The sequence below is a fragment of the Schistocerca gregaria genome, chromosome 1, assembly GCF_023897955.1.
Source record: "Schistocerca gregaria isolate iqSchGreg1 chromosome 1, iqSchGreg1.2, whole genome shotgun sequence".
NCBI lineage: Eukaryota > Metazoa > Arthropoda > Insecta > Orthoptera > Acrididae > Schistocerca > Schistocerca gregaria.
Genome location: NC_064920.1, coordinates 1,146,407,074 through 1,146,424,332, shown reverse-complemented (window position 1 = coordinate 1,146,424,332; position 17,259 = coordinate 1,146,407,074).

Below are 17,259 nucleotides of genomic sequence, written 5' to 3'. Positions count from 1 at the left end.
CAGGAGCAACAGTGTCCCTAATTTGCTGGGAAGGGGCGGTGCGGTCCCCTACGGCACTGCGTATGATCCTACGGTCTTGGCGTGCATCCGTGCGTCGCTGCGGTCCGGTCCCAAGTCGACGGGCACATGCACCTTCCGCCGACCACTGGCGACAACATCGATGTACTGTGGAGACCTCACGCCCCACGCGTTGAGCAATTCGGCGGTACGTCCACCGGGCCTCCCGCATGCCCACTATACGCCCTCGCTCAAAGTCCGTCAACTGCACATACGGTTCACGTCCACGCTGTCGCGGCATGCTACCAGTGTTGAAGACTGCGAAGGAGCTCCGTATGCCACGGCAAACTGGCTGACACTGACGGCGACGGTGCACAAATGCTGCGCAGCTAGCGCCATTCGACGGCCAACACCGCGGTTCCTGGTGTGTCCGCTGTTCCGTGCGTGTGATCATTGCTTGTACAGCCCTCTCGCAGTGTCCGGAGCAAGTATGGTTGGTCTGACACACCGGTGTCAATGTGTTCATTTTTCCATTTCCCGGAGTGTATTATGAGATGAATGTCACTCACATAATCATAAAACTTCACCGACAATTAAAAATAATAAGATCACAGCAAGAAACACACACGAATATAATACTCATACATACAGACATACACACACACACACACACACACACACACACACACACACACACACACACTGAGAGAGAGAGAGAGAGAGAGAGACAGAGAGAGAGAGAGAGAGAGAGAAAAATACGAAAACTTTGTATTGTGTCAGGTCTAAACCTTAGACTAAAGAATGAAAAAGGGGTGGAAAGAGTGAAAATAGCGCAGTAGATATCTGTGGCTAGCTGATCGCTTGAGTAAAGGGGATGAGCTAGCCACCCTGGGAAGAAAATTTAGGCCGAGAGTCCAGACACTTCACAGCAACTTTTAAACATTCCCAGTAGTCTTCTTCTCTGAGAAGAGGGCAGATCCCGACCTAGGACCACTTCTGTCCGTTTATTACAATATATTATGCACACAGTTAAAATATTGTGTACAATGATTTGCACGACACAGGAACTGCAGAAAGCAGAATTTCTCTCGTCGTTGTAGGAAGTCATTTGTGTGGGCACAGTGATCAGCCCGCCGCAGTGAGTAACAGGAGGAACGCCATAGTTAGTTAGTTTCACCAACCGAAGCTTACCATCTGTTTCCGCCTGTCACTTCTCCTCCCACAAATGCATGGATCTCTGATTCACCAGCGAAACGACAGCCTCCAGGGAAACAGCATATCGTGTCACTTCATCTTCACTGCAGGCCTCCGTTGGAGCTTGATCTACATATTCATTTCGCCAAATTCCCACGTGCCCTATTGTCCAGTAGAATGATACCTCCTTTGTCCCTGTTGAAGCAAATACAGATTACCATGCACGATTATAGGGCACTGAGGGAATTAATTACTTAATCAAATACTTTAAATGTGAACTTCCGTTCAGCAACAGCAATTGCGTGCAGAAATGGTATTAAGTGTGCCTGCTGGGTGGCGTGAAGAAGCATGCTTATCAGTACCATTTTCATTGTCAAAATAATAGTGCGTCTGGGATTTTATGCTTTTATTCCTGACATCAGATATAATTGTAAACAAACAATTCAGCACCAGAGATGACCTCATATTAGATATCAAACCTGAATATATATTCGATAGATACCTCTTGGGCGAAAAGATAGTGACAAACTGGCTAAATATAGGTGTCCAAAAGCAATAAGTAAGAAACCCCAGCAGAGCGCTGCGGAAACAAATACACGCAAAGTGAATCAAGGAATTTCACGCGAACAGTGAAACTAAGCTTACTGCCAAATCCAAGGCGGCTTCATGCGTTGCAGGTTAGCCCTAAATAGTGAGGGAACAAATAATAATAGGCTAAAAAAACAAATTTAAGATCACGATGTATTTCAGTTGTAGTGTCATATCCACACAAATGCAAACGATAACAGCAGTTCTAACAGACATGGTATGCTAAAAGTTTCAGTGCACCAAATTCTATTACGGAAATTTCTAAAACACTCTCTGTTTTAGATGAACCTTTGATAGAAGTCCCACATCCTGTTCCATCTCACGTGTATTGCTGTTCTGAATCAGAGTAATTTCTAGTGCATTCGCCGTAACTATAGGTTTATAAATGTTTAGATATCCCACTCTACAGAAATGATCTTTTTCTACCTATATAACTGATATGTTGCAAATTCGTGATGAGCAATTATACCCATCGTTAGTTGTTCTCCTTGATATGCAGGGTGATTCACTAACTATTGCCACCTAGAATAACTCCGGAAGTATGGTAGGAGCTGAAAAGTTTGTGGGACAAAAGTCGAATGGGTGAACGGGGACCGTAATACGACGTTGGTATATGGTTGTTAGTTGGGGTCGCGCCAAAGATAGGAAGGTCAACTTTGCTTTTTTTATGGGGTGCTATAGTTTGGTACTATTTTCTGATAGCGGCTATCGAGACGAATCCAATGCTGTGTAACAGGTAAGGTTAACGAAGGTCACAAAGGTGGCATGAACATTTACAGAACGTTTTCGATGTGATAAACACTGGTATCAATGCAGTGCTGCAATCTTCTTATTACGGACTGAATGGCATTTCTTATCTCTGCGGCAATTATCGAAGCACATGCTCTGACAATACTCTCTAGTATATGGTGCAAATATAAAATATTCGTCGAATACGGCGCAACCATCTAACATGCGTTTGACATGTAAACACCATTCGACGGTTTCCCAATACAACACTAATAGTAACGGTAAGACTAGTATCGTCGAATCAAGCGAATGTGAATGATGTAGTCCTTCGAAGAAAAGTCGATATGATTTTCATTTACGGAGAATGCCAACAAAATTCAGTGAGAGCTAGAGACTTATACGTAGAAAGATATCCTCACTGTACTCACCCTACACGTCGTACATTTAAATATGTGTATGATAAACTGAGAACAACTGGACCCTTAACTCATCTGACAGGTATCTGTCAAAGAAAAGTTACTGAAGAGGAAACGGAAATTGGTACTCTTCCCACTGTGTTTCGAGATTCTTGTGATAGTTCACGTCAAATCGCAAGGGAATCTAGCATGAGCCAGAGTAGTGTTATTCGTTTTCTGCATCGCCATAAATACCATTCTTACCTTATCAGTCTCCATCAAGAATTAAATGGTATGGATTGTATGCGTCGGACTGAACTCTGCTGATGGGCTCAATTTCGGATTCAGAGCGATGACACATTTATTAATTTGATTTTACTTATTGACGAGGCTACATTCACGATCCATGGAAATGTTAATTTGCGTAACATGCATTATGGGGCAACTGAAAATCCATGTTGACTGAGGCTAGTTGCATACCAAAAACCGTGGTCGGTGAATGTATGGTGAGGTATTCTGGAGGAAGGAATTATAAGCCACGTTTCATAAAAGGAAATCTTAATGGTAAGAAGTACACCACATTTCTGCAAGAGACATTAGGTCTGTTACTGGAAGGAATACCATTAGAAACGAGGAACAGTATGTGGTATCAACATATTTTGCGCTGACGGCTAGAAATACGTTGCAGAGACTATTCCCAAATCGTAGAATTGGATACGGAGAATATGTGTCGGGGGCAGCTTGTTCGCCAGACTTGACGCCTCTGGATTTTTTATTGTGGAGATTCGTAAAAGACATCGTTTATGAACATGTTCCAACTACAACTGAAGATATGCGAGAGAGAATTGTTACATCATGTGCTTCGGTAATGGCCGATGAGATAAGGAATACCACTCAATCCATGATAAGAAGATTGCAGCACTGCATTGGTGCTAATGGTCAGCACTTCGAAAATCTTCTCTAAATGGACGTTCATGCCACCTTTGGGACCTTCTATGACCTTCTGAGACCTTACTGTTACACATCGTTGGGTTCATCTCGATAGCCGCTATCAGAAAATAAGTTCCAAACTATAGCATCCCATAAAAAAATTGACCTTCATATCTTTGGTGCAAATCCACCTAGCAAAAAAAAAAAAAACAACGTCATGTTATGGCCCCTGTTGCCAAATGCAAATTCTCTCCCACAAAGTTTTCAGGCTTCTGTCATACTCGGAGCTAATCTTGGTGTCAATAGTTATTGACTCATCCTGTATATAGTATCTGATCAAAATAATCTGGACATCCTGATGTATCTGGTAACTGATTTCTAGAAGACACGAGAGGCGGACATCCCAGTATATGTAAATGAGTTGGCGGGTATTGGGTTGTCTGCAGAAAAGCAATAACAGCAGAATCTGACAGTCATGAGTGGTCAGTGACTTCGAAGGTGGACTCTTCTTTGAGTAATAAATCCAGTGCAGACATTTCAACTCCCCCCGCCCCCCAAATGTGCCCAAGGTGGTGATGCGATTTTGAAGTGGAAACGTGAAAGGAGGATCACAGCTAAACCAAAACCAGGACGACCTAGTACAAGGAAGGTCAGGGACCGTCATACATTGAGGAGAGTGGTTATATTAACCACATGAAATGCGTAGAAGGTATTGTTCTAGATGTGCAGAGTACCATTATCAGGCCAGCTAGCACAATTACAGTGGGCACGGATGCAATGGTCGAGCAACTCTTTGTAGGCCACACATATCCGAAGTCAACGCTAAGCGAGGCTTCAGAAGTGTAACTAGGGACACCCCTGAACGGAGAATGACTGGAAACGAATGATTGCCCTGTGGCAATCTTAGGGACGGATTTGGGTTTGGCGAACGCCTGGAAAAGCTACCTGCTATCATGTGTAGTAGGGCATACAGTAGAGTATGAAGAAAATGATGGTACGATCTAGGGGCTTTATTCGTGGTTAGGGTGTGGCGCCATCGAGGCACTTAAGAAAGGGCTAAGCGCACAAGTCTACGAACATGTTATTCGATCCTGTGTACTATGAACAACAGAGAAACAATTTGCAGATGATTTTATCAGCATTATAATAATACACCCTGTCACAAAACAGTATGCGTGAGGTAATCGTTTATGGACACTAACATTCCTCAAATAGACTACTTTGTTCAGAGATTCGAACTGAATTCAGTGGAACACTTTGCGGGTGAGTCAGAACGCCGACGTCCGACATCACTATCTCTTCCGGTTTCGGAAATTCATACACCTTACTGAAAGCGTCTGCAAGGAGTTCGTATGTTTGCAGTTGAAAAGCAGATGTTGGCCGGAGTCACGTGTCTCACGACTAACGTCGAGTATTTGACACGGAGTGAGCAGTGATGTTCACTTTCTGACGGTGGATTTCGCGATCCATGACGTCAACGTGGCGTTTCCGAGCGTAGAAAAAGAAATGCCGCAGCAGTGGCTCACGCTCTGCTTGTAAATACCGCATTACAAAAATGATTGGCATCAGCCATGGCCTATCCTGTTGTTGTTGTCTTCAGTCCAAAGACTGGTTTGTAGCAGCTTTCCATGCCACTGTATCTTCTGCCAGCCTCTTCATCTCTCAGCGGGTACTGCAACCGATGTCCCCCTAAATGTGCTTACTGTGTTCATCTCTTGGTCTCCCTCTACGATATTTAGCCCCCCCCCCCTCTCGCTTCCCACCAGTACCACACTGGTGATCCCTTGATGCCTCAGAATGTGTGTCCTACTAACCGATCCCTTCTCTCGGTCAGGTTGTACCACAAATTTCTCTTCCCTCCAATTCTATTCAATACCTCCTCGTTAGTCACGTGACCTACTACCTAGTCTTCAGCATTATTCTGTAGCACCACATTTCAAAAGCTTCTATACTTTTCTAGTCTAAACTCTGTATCGTAAATGTTTTATTTCCATAGACGGCTACACTGCATATAAATAGTTTCAGAAAGGTCTTCCTGACACTTAAATCTATACCAGATGTTAAGAAATTTCTATTCTTCAGAAACTCGGTCTACGTCTAATATCCGCCCTATTTCGGACGTCATCAGTTATTTTGCTTCCCAAATAACAAAACGGATTTATTACCTTAATTGTCTCACTTTCTTATCTAATTCCGTCAGAAGCATGTGATTTATTTCAACTACATTCCATTATCCTCGTTTTGTTTCCGTTGATGTTCATCTCACATCCTCCTTTCTAGACACCATCCATTCAACTGCCCTTCCAAGTTCCTTTATGTCTCTGACAGAATTACAATATCATCGGAAAACCTGAAAGTTTTTTTTCCTCTCCATCGACTTTAATTCCCACTCCAAATGTTTCTTTTATTTTCTTTACTGCTTGCTCAGTGTGTAGATTGAATAACATCAGGGATAGGCCACAACCTGTCTCACTCCCTTCTAAACCACCTCTTCCATTTCGTGCCCCTCGACTCTTATAACTGCCATCTGATTTCTGTACAAATTGTAAATAGTCTTATAACTGCCATTTGATTTCTGTACAAATTTTAAATAGTTTTTCGTTCCTTGCATTTTACCCCTGCCACCTTTTTAGAATTTGAAAAAGAGTATTCCAGTCAATATTGTCAAAAGATTTCTCTAACTCTACAAATGCTACAAACGTAGGTTTGCCTTTCCTTAACCTGTCTTCTATGAGAAGGCACAGGGTCAGTATTTCCTCGCGTGCTCCTACATTTCTCCGGAATCTAAACTGATATTCCCCGATGTTGGCTTCTACCAGTTTTTCCATTGTGATGTGAAGAATTCGTGCTATTATTTCACATCCGTGACTTATTGAACTAATATTTCGGTAATTTTCACACCTGTTCCCACATTCTTTCTTTGGAACTGGGATTACTACATTCTTCTTCGTGTCTCATGGTATTTCGCCTTTGTCATGCAGCTTGCTCACCAGATGGAAGAGTTTTGTCATAGCTGACTCTCCCAGGGCTAACAGTAGCTCTAACGGAATGTGTACTCGCGGGGCCTTCTTTCGACTTAAGTCTTGTAGGGAAACAGCCTACTCAAGCCGTACAAAATTCACAGCAGTCTTTCCATTGTGTGCCAGCCAGTCCACTGTAACTAGCTCTGACGTCATAAATGTTGCCCAATACTTTAAAATGAAGTAAATAACCTGAAACGTTTCTAGCATGTCAGGAGTAATACTAAATCAATATGTGTTGAATATCAGTTAAATAACTTTAACCACTTTCGAAATTTGGACATTTCTCTGTAAAAATCATTGGCGCAACAGAAAAGAGCTAGAAACTGAAAAAATTATATTTAGATTCTTTTTGCATAACAATTTAGTAGAAACAGTATTCTGGATATCATAAATTAAAATTTTAGTTGAAATTCATGATCTCCTGGTTTTGTCTTAAAAATTAAGGAAGCAAGATTGATTAAGTAGGTGAATAAATAAAGCTAGGATGTTTAAATTTAAGTAGAAGGGAGATGCGCTACAATCATAAAGATGTGAGAAGATTCAACTGAATAACTATAAAACTATAGCGATAGTGTATCTCCAAAGGGCAAGTTCAGAGCTCGTCTACTGCGTGTAGTATAATTAAATTAATTCTATCGCCCAAAATATTAGGCTTAGCCACATCAGACTTTTATTATGATTAGTTACCTGTGTGCTGATTGCACATTTAAATTGAGAGCTGCTTTGGCTATCAGCAAAGGAAGCAATGATTTATTTGATAAACTTAAGTGGTGCATTACTAGCCCAGCGGCTAGTCAGGACAGCGGATTTAATCAGGCGTTCCCTTAGCTGTCCGCACCACGGCTTTACATATAAGAACGCTGGGCGAGAAAAAAAGGGCCCAAGTTCTCCCAGACGCTGATCAACGCACCATATATGCCGGGAGTCGCGTCGGTCGGTATCACTGCTATAAACAGCCTCGGATGCCATAAGTTACTCGGGATACACGTAACCATGAAATCGTTTTCGAGTGAAGTGTTAATTCTGGGATGACTTTAATGATCTATCTTCAGTTTGCGTATGTCGTATTTTCACGTGCCACCGCGGGACAGACATTCTACCATTAGTTGGCGTGGTGTTTGATGAACATTATCATCAAATTATGCCGAGCAATCACTTAAACATTTAATTTGAAACGTTATTGTTGCATCAGCGCATTAGACTCTGAACTGCTCTGGTAGTTAGATTGTGTGGATTCTTTTTGGTCTGTGACTTTCAGAATATAGTGAACATTTTGAAAGAATCGTTATTGATTATGAATCCCAGACAATCTCCTAATTCCTCAGAGGTATAAGCTGTAGCTATAAGTGTATTTCTCAGTTGAAGTGGGCACTAGGAACTCTAATTACTGGCTTCTCGTTTTGCTAATTACTTTCTGGTTGCTAATATTGTAGTTAGAGAGCCAGTGTTGAGAACGGCAAACAACAGCATTAAATAAATCATAGGAATATTTTAAAAACAACATAAGCCCATACGCCGCCTCACATATGGTGCATCGGCTGGGAAATGCGTCTTTTCTTCATGAAATTCCATTATTCAACAATTAAATTTTCTACACCGCCCCACATATGGTGCATCGTCCGGGAAATGCATCTTTTCTACATTACAAAACATTTAAAATGCAAATAATTTCTACCCGCCACCCCACAGTCTGTCAGTGCTTTATCAAATTCTACATACAATATCCTCTTTCACGGCCTATTCTACCGTTTTGTAATAAGATTTCTTCACATTTTATCCAGGCTCAGCACTGATTATGCACATAGTGCATAAGCATGTTCAAATTTTTTTTTCTAACTTTTTAATCGGAGTAAGCTCCAGCAAGTGAATCAGTGTGCTATTATATTTACATTTTCTGCCATACATTGTGGTCGAGCGGTTCTAGGCACTGCAGTCTGAAACCGCTCCACCGCTACGGTCGCAGGTTCGAATAATGGCTCGGGCATCAACGTGTGTGATGTCCTTAGGATAGTTAGGTTTGAGTAGTTCTAAGTTCTAGGGCACTTATGACCCCAGATGTTTGGTTCTATATTGCTCAGAGCTATTTGAGGCATTTATTTATATTTTTGCTTCTCAGATATATTTGGTTTTTCATTTCCAAAGGTGTCGCGATTTCCGATATTGAGCTTTAGCAGGAACTTAAGAGAACAGATGAAATTAATGGGAGTCAAACAAGCAGCAATGACGATACACATCTCCCTTGCTGCGTGGAAGGAAGCCGCAACATCCGTAGAGGCTATAGTCTGAAATGCCATATTTCAAAACTGGTTAACCGAAAGTTGCACAGTATTACCGGAACTTTCAAGAGGGTCGGAAATACATGCTGGAAAGGCCCACGGAGCTCAGTGAGCGCAGGGATGACAACCGTTACGAAGAGAAGCAAGCACACACTTTCCTGGTTCATTAGAGACGGAAGGGCACTGGTAAGCTATGTTGTTGTTGTCTTCAGTCCTGAGACTGGTTTGATGTAGCTCTCCATGCTACTCTATCCTGTGCAAGCTTATTCATCTCCCAGTACTTACTGCAACCTACTTCCTTTGAATCTGCTTAGTATATTCATCTCTTGGTCTCCCTTTACGATTTTTACCCTCCACGCTGCCCTCCAAAACTAAATTGGTGATCCCTTGATGCCTCAGAACATGTCCTACCAACCGATCCCTTCTTCTGGTCAAGTTGTGCCACAAACTTCTCTTCTCCCCAATCCGATTCAATACTTCCTCATTAGTTATGTGATCTACCCATCTAATCTTCAGCATTCTTCTGTAGCACCACATTTCGAAAGCTTCTATTCTCTTCTTGTCCAGACTATTTATCGTCCATGTTTCACTTCCATACATGGGTACACTCCATACAAATACTTTCGGACACGACTTCCCTACACTTAAATCTATACTCGATGTTAACAAATTTCTCTTCGTCAGAAACGCTTTCCTCGCCATTGCCAGTCAACATTTTATATCCTCTCTACTTCGACCATCATCAGTTATTTTGCTCCCCAAATAGCAAAACTCCTTAACTACTATAAATGTTCATTTCCTAATCCAATTCCCTCAGCATCATCCGACTTGAATCGACTACATTCCATTATCCTCGTTTTGCTTTTGTTGATGTTCCTCTTATATCCTCCTCTCAAGACACTGTCAATTCCGTTCAACTGCTCTTGCAAGACCTTTGCTGTCTCTCACAGAATTACAGTGTCATCGGCGAACCTAAAAGCTTTTATTTCTTTTCCATGGATATTACTAACTACTCCGAACTTTTTTTGTTTCTTTTACTGCTTGCTCAATATACAAATTGAATAACATCGGGCAGAGGCTACAACCTTGTCTTACTCCCTTCCCGACCACTGCTTCCCGATTATGTTCCTCGACTCTTATAACTACCATCTGGCTTCTGTACAAATTGCAAACAGCCCTTCGCTTCCTATATTTTACCCCTGCCAACTTTAGAATTTGAAAGAGAGTATTCTAGTCAACATCTTCAAAAGCTTACTCTAAGTCTACAAATGCTAGAAACGTAGGTTTGCCCTTCCTTAATCTTTCTTCCAAGATAAGTCGTAAGGTCAGTATTGCCTCACTTGTTCCAGTATTTCTACGGAATCCAAACTGATCTTCCCCGAGGTCGGCTTCTACTAGTTTTTCCATTCGTCTCTAGAAATTCGTGTTAGTATTTTACAGCTGTGGCTTATTAAACTGATTGTTCGGTAATTTTCACATCTGTCAACTCCTGCTTTCTTTGGGATTGCAATTGTTATATTCTTTTTGAAGTCTCAGAGTATTTCGCCTATTCCATAGATCTTCCTCACCAGATGGTAGAGTTTTGTCAGGACTGGCTCTCCCAAGGCCGTCAGTAGTTCCAATGGACTGTTGTGTACTCCGGGGACCTTGTTCCGACTCAGGTCTTTCAAGGCTCTGTCAAACTCTTCACGCAGTATCGTATCTCCCACTTCATCTTCATCTACATCCTCTTCCATTTCCAAAGTATTGTCCTCAAGTACATCGCCCTTGTATAGACCATCTATATACTCCTTCCACCTTTCAGCTTTCCCTTCTTTGCTTAGAACTGGGTTTCCATCTGAGCTCTTGATATTTATACAAGTGATTCTCATTTCTGCAAAGGTCTCTTTAATTTTCCTGTAGGCAGTACCTATCTTACACCTAGTGAGATAAGCCTCTACATCCTTACATTTGTCCTCTAGCCATCCCTGCTTAGCCATTTAGCACTTCCTGTCGATCTCATTATTGAGACGTTTATATTCCTTTTTGTCTGCTTCATTTACTGCATTTTTATATTTTCTCCTTTCATCAATTAAATTCAATATTTCCTCTGTGACCCAAGGATTTCTACTAGCCCTCGTCTTTTTACCTACTTGATCCTCTGCTGCCTTCACTACTTCATCCCTCAAAGCTACCCATTCTTCTTCTACTGTACTTCTTTCCCCCTATTCCTGTCAATTTTTCCCTTATGCTCTCCCTGAAACTCTGTACAACCTCTGGTTCTTTCAGTTTATCCAGGTCCCATCTCCTGAAATTCCCAACTTTTTGCAGTTTCTTCAGTTTTAGTCTACAGTGCATAACCAATAGATTGTGGTCTGAGTCCACATCTGCCCCTGGAAATGACTTACAATTTAAAACCTGGTTCCTAAATCTCTGTCTTACCGTTATATAATCTTTCTAATACCTTTTAGTATCTCCAGGGTTCTTTCATGTGTACAACCTTCTTTCAAGGTGAGCTATAGCAGGTTTGAAAGTCTGCTGTTGTACAAGGTGTTAGAATGAAAGGCTAGACCGTGTAGTTAACGTACTCCCCTCTTCCGCCGTTAAAAAGTTCAGAGGTTTTGCTTAATTTTTTCATTTCGAATTTTTTAATCCTTGAATTAGGCCATACGACAGTGTGGTTGCTGGCACGTATCGATATGCGGGCCATTACGATATTTTGTAGTATCAGTCAAGATCGCACAGCGTTTCTATTTCGATATGTTCGTTTAAATAATGTTTATGTAATTTTTCCGATAGTTCGGGATATTGATTTTTACATTTAAAGCAATTTTTCCATGTTGACCTTTAACGTAGCGGCCGTGTTCCCTGCTACTCGTGGTATTAAACCAACACAAAGAGTTTCGTCTCTCAAATTACTCATTTCATTTAAGTACTGTAACATTTCCAGTGATCTCCACACGTAATTTTTCATAATTAATATCCATCTTGTTGACTGAGTACACATGGCATTGGAAATTGTCTCACGTCGCCCATGGTTTTGAAAAGATCTTCCACACTGTTCTCTTCTTCATTAGATTTGTTTAAATCACGATCGACATTATTTCCCGTCCTTTTTAGTGGTTCTTTTTCTAGATCTTGGTTTTTTTTTTTTTTAGGTGAATGTCACGTGGCTAGAGGCTAGGGCGTTACTGCGTTCGTAGCGATTACATAATATTTTATAGTTATTTTCGCTTTAATAAAGTGTTAACTTATTTATTCCTTAGTGGATGTACTGCCAGGTTGTATCCGAAGCGTTGTGAATGAAATTCATACGGTTTTCGCGGCTTTCACTTTGTTTGTCCAAGTTGCTAGTCGATTGGTTTCTGAAATTGAATGTTGTGTGGCTAGGTCCTTTGCGCCACTTCGGCTACTAGCCCGTCGATCGGGGTGATATGATGATGAAGACAACACAACACCTATTCTCTGAGCAGAGAGAATCTACGACCCAGGCACGAATCGAACGCGGTCTCTTTTGCATGGTATTCCGTCACGCTGCCCACTCAGCCATCGAGGTTAGTCGTTTGTAGCATATCATTAGCTGACCATCAATTGTTAGCTTCATCTTTTCAGTTCGGTTATAATAGCCATTTCCTTGTGATTTCGTCAAACAACTGAAGAGGAGAATAAGGCAAGTACCATAAACCGATTTCCCAGAAACTTGGTTCAGTGGTAGAGGTGTCAAAATAAGCGAACAGTGTTTCGGCTTATCCGTAGATACTGGACAGTTTCTGAAACAACGACGGTTGAAGTTTCCGAGGTATTTTTTTTCCACTTTCTTAATATTCCCCTACCGCGGTAGCCTAAAGCGAATTGATTAACAGTGGTTAGGGTCGCGGATTCTCTTTTTTTTTAAAAAATTTTACATGCCATGTTGGAAACCTGGTTATTACTTTGTTATCCATTTGCTACCTACGTCTGCAGGAGATTACTACACTAATGTTTTCCAATGTGTATTTATACAGTGATATCCTCATTCGTCTACTAAATGTATGTCAGATTTACGAAATTTAAAAAAAAAAAAAACAGAAAATTGTTATAAATTGTTTTCGGTGAAATTCTTGTAGTGCATGTTGATTCATAATAAACTGCCGTAAAGTGATCAGTTATGCATGGTTTGACTCGAAATTATTGCCACGGAGATTCATACGAAGAAATGCCACTGTGGCAAACCGCCTTCTGATGATGCTAATGGTGTTCAGAATTTTTCTACGATCGGTATCACCCTAAGGAATGCACCAAATCATCCTGACGAATAAACTTAGGAAAAATATAAGAATTAATGTAAAAATTAATATGAGAGTGAAATATCAGAAAATAAGAATTTAAAATGATTGTAATGGCCCAAAATATCACACATACGTAATAAATAATAAATGTGTGAACTTACTGAGAAATTCAGTAGTAATTTTACAATTAATGTAACGTCAACGAATCCCCTAATTTTATAAGCAACATTCTTGAAGTGACGTTTTACTAACAAGGGTAGATAAATGAAAGTAATAAAAATTAAATAATCAGTAATCAGGGTTCGAACACGGGACGCGAAATAACGAAGCTGCGACGCTAACCAAAGCCCCATCATTTCATGTGACATCACTGTGCTGTAAAAAGGGACGAAAAGTAAGTCGAAAACAGTTCAAAAACTTTGTTGTTTTGTCAGAAAGGATCGAGTACCTACGGGTAAACCGAGATATGTGTTCGCTTATCTTATGAGTCCATAACTCTCTACTGGCGTCTGAGTGTTTACAGAAAATTACCAAAAACGATTTATGACGCCCAAGATATGTACCCTCTCAAAGGATTTTTAGAAATTTGACGGAGATAACCTAACGGATAATTTGGAATCGAACCTTAATTCCGTAAGAACAGGTGTATGTAAATAACAGAAAGAATTAATTGTGCAATGGGTAACAGTAAATGATTACTTTTAACTGGAATAGTTATACGGTCGCCAACCTAGTTAGGCATAATACGCAAAAGCATTATTCATAAAGAATCTATTTTTACTATTGCAAAAAATTAAAATTCATTAAACACTGTTCTATGAAGTGAAATAACCACACACAAATGGACAGTTTACACAGGAGGAGGCAGCAGTTGTCACCTTAGCATTTAAGCAGACACAAAACTTGCGAAGGAGCCCTTTTTCTTGTTTGCCTCAATCATTACTTTAGTCTTTAATCAATATGTCTCAGACCTGCCCCTCACTAACTACGGAAAGACAGACAGCACATGATAGTAGTCAGGTACAATAATCACACACATTCACTATAGAAAGCAATAAAGAACACACATTATACAAACCTTCTATTTTTGTGACTTCAAGATCCATTAGGTAGAAACCTACCAATGAGATTTATCTTTATTATTATGTTGGAACAGAAATGTGGTCCTACAAACTATATCTTTCTTTGTAGTAGCAACCAAACTTTGTTTCTTCTCAACAGTAAATATTTGTGTTATGTATAAATTATTTCATTACAAACGATTATGAAATATACTACTAAAATATAACTGGAAATGGGTTTGTTCTGTTTCAATAGCTGCCTCTCGAGTAGTACAGGTATAATCAAAAGTCACTTGTAATTTGATTTTCACAGTTTCTACAAACCCGATTTGTTTTGTTTTCAGTAATCTAAGCAATTATAGTACGTTTTATAAACAAAGGTTTAAGTGAGTATCTCAAACTGGCTTTCCAATTTCTACTACACAAAGTACACAAAATTCTAGTATTTCTTCAGAATACAGTTAATAAATTCATTATTTAACAATGTTTTCTCATTTTAAACAGCACAAAAGTGTGAACTCTTAAAATGTCCATTACCAGGAAGCTACCTAAATACTCTTTTCTGGGATAAATTAGGTACCAATTTTACTCATTTTACAAGAATTTTGAAACAGTTAATTTCAGTAACCCTTTACAATATAATTTTAATCGATCAAGACAAAAGGTTCATAATATCACTTGTGAAGTAAGTAGGTTTTGAAAGCACTTTTGACTCAGTAAACTTCAATATTCTCTTTCCTAAACTGATTTTTACTTCATTTTCTAGCAAAGTTTTAAAACTTTCAAACCAAGTTAGTCACTGTTGTAAGTATGAGAAATGAACAATTCTTGACCAGTATATTAAGATTACTGGCAGAAAACTTTACCACACATCATAAAATATGCACTGTAATTTCGTTAATACTTTTATGCAAGAATCGCTCAAGGAATTCATTAATTAATGGTGAGGAACCTACTTGGCTAAGTGTGTAAGGTACACACATTGGTGGAACACAGTTCTTTTGGCTTTTAGATTATATTTCCACTTAACCAAATACAACATAACAGGTTCACATATACTTACATATCTGACCTCTTGTGATTGTGTCGAAGTGGTTGGGCAGTCGAGGTGGCGAGTACGTGGCAGCTAGGTGGTCTTTCCATTGGCACAAATAAGCTCTATATATCTCTATATATTTCTTCTCCTCGTTGATAATAATAATTTCAGAGCTTTTTCCAAAATGAGAGAACAATTTTAGAGCCACATGTTACATCCGAGGTCGTCCCATTCCATTGGTAACACAATAGGCCTCACTCAGCACCTGCGTTGTTTACTCGTCAGTGTCTCATTGCTGACTGACTCCCGTGCTCTCTCGTTTGGCATCCACCTTTTCGTTCGCACTAACAACATTTTGGTGCGTGCTAAATCACTTCCGTAGTAGAGGGAGAGTACAATTACTTTTCAGTTTATAGAATGCTAAGTACCTATGCATGAACCAGTTTCAACGTAATTACCAATAGACATAGTTTAGAACCTTTCATATTGAAGCACTTTAAGAAATTAATACAATATTTATCTCATTGAAAGATAGTCTCCTCCAAATCATGCAAAGAACTTAATATAAAAAGAGCAACCACATTACAAATATTATCGTTTCTCCACATTAGCCAAAGGATATTACATGTGAAAGAATATACACTTTACATTATTCAGGATAAATCTGTACAAATTATTTGCAGTATTAAACAATAGTGTTACAACTCACTCAGCGATCGTTTTGTGAGCTGCGATCTCTTGTGAGATACGTGATTTACTAGTTAAAGCATTGTAATGAATGTGAAGTTTCGTTATGCAGTGAATTATAGTGACTAGTAATTCTGTTAGGATGGTTACGGCACATGACAATCATTTGAATAAATGTAGAATCCGTTTCACTCACATTGTTTTACAGAGAAGTTTGTGTTCACCCTTTCCTTACAATATTTAATAACAGTGAATCAACTGAATACACACTGGCGTCGGGCGGTTGTTTTTTTACTACACGGGAAATACTTTTTTAAAAACACAAAGCATTCTTCTTGTAACGGCGTGCTTGAATAAATGTGGAAAATGGACAGGTTAACGCGGCAGCAATCATCTACCGTTTCACTCCTCGCCGTCGACGAAGCGTTTAATTCTCATGTACCTTTTGCTTTCGATGAGTTATGAATAATTCCTTCATGCTACTTACGGTACTAAGTCATCGTACAGTGTTTCCTCTTTCATGTCAATAATTTCAATAATATTCTGTGACGTTTCCGATGATTTCCCTACGTAATTTCTCATACTTATTACTGACGCTGAAGGTCGCGTTTTAAGCTTTAACAGACGACTATTAGAGAGCGCTGCTAAGATATGATTCCACGACTGTTGTAATACACTCCTGGAAATGGAAAAAAGAACACATTGACACCGGTGTGTCAGACCCAACAATACTTGCTCCGGACACTGCGAGAGGGCTGTACAAGCAATGATCACACGCACGGCACAGCGGACACACCAGGAACCGCGGTGTTGGCCGTCGAATGGCGCTAGCTGCGCAGCATTTGTGCACCGCCGCCGTCAGTGTCAGCCAGTTTGCCGTGGCATACGGAGCTCCATCGCAGTCTTTAACACTGGTAGCATGCCGCGACAGCGTGGACGTGAGCCGTATGTGCAGTTGACGGACTTTGAGCGAGGGCGTATAGTGGGCATGCGGGAAGCCGGGTGGACGTACCGCCGAATTGCTCAACACGTGGGGCGTCAGGTCTCCACAGTACATCGATGTTGTCGCCAGTGGTCGGCGGAAGGTGCATGTGCC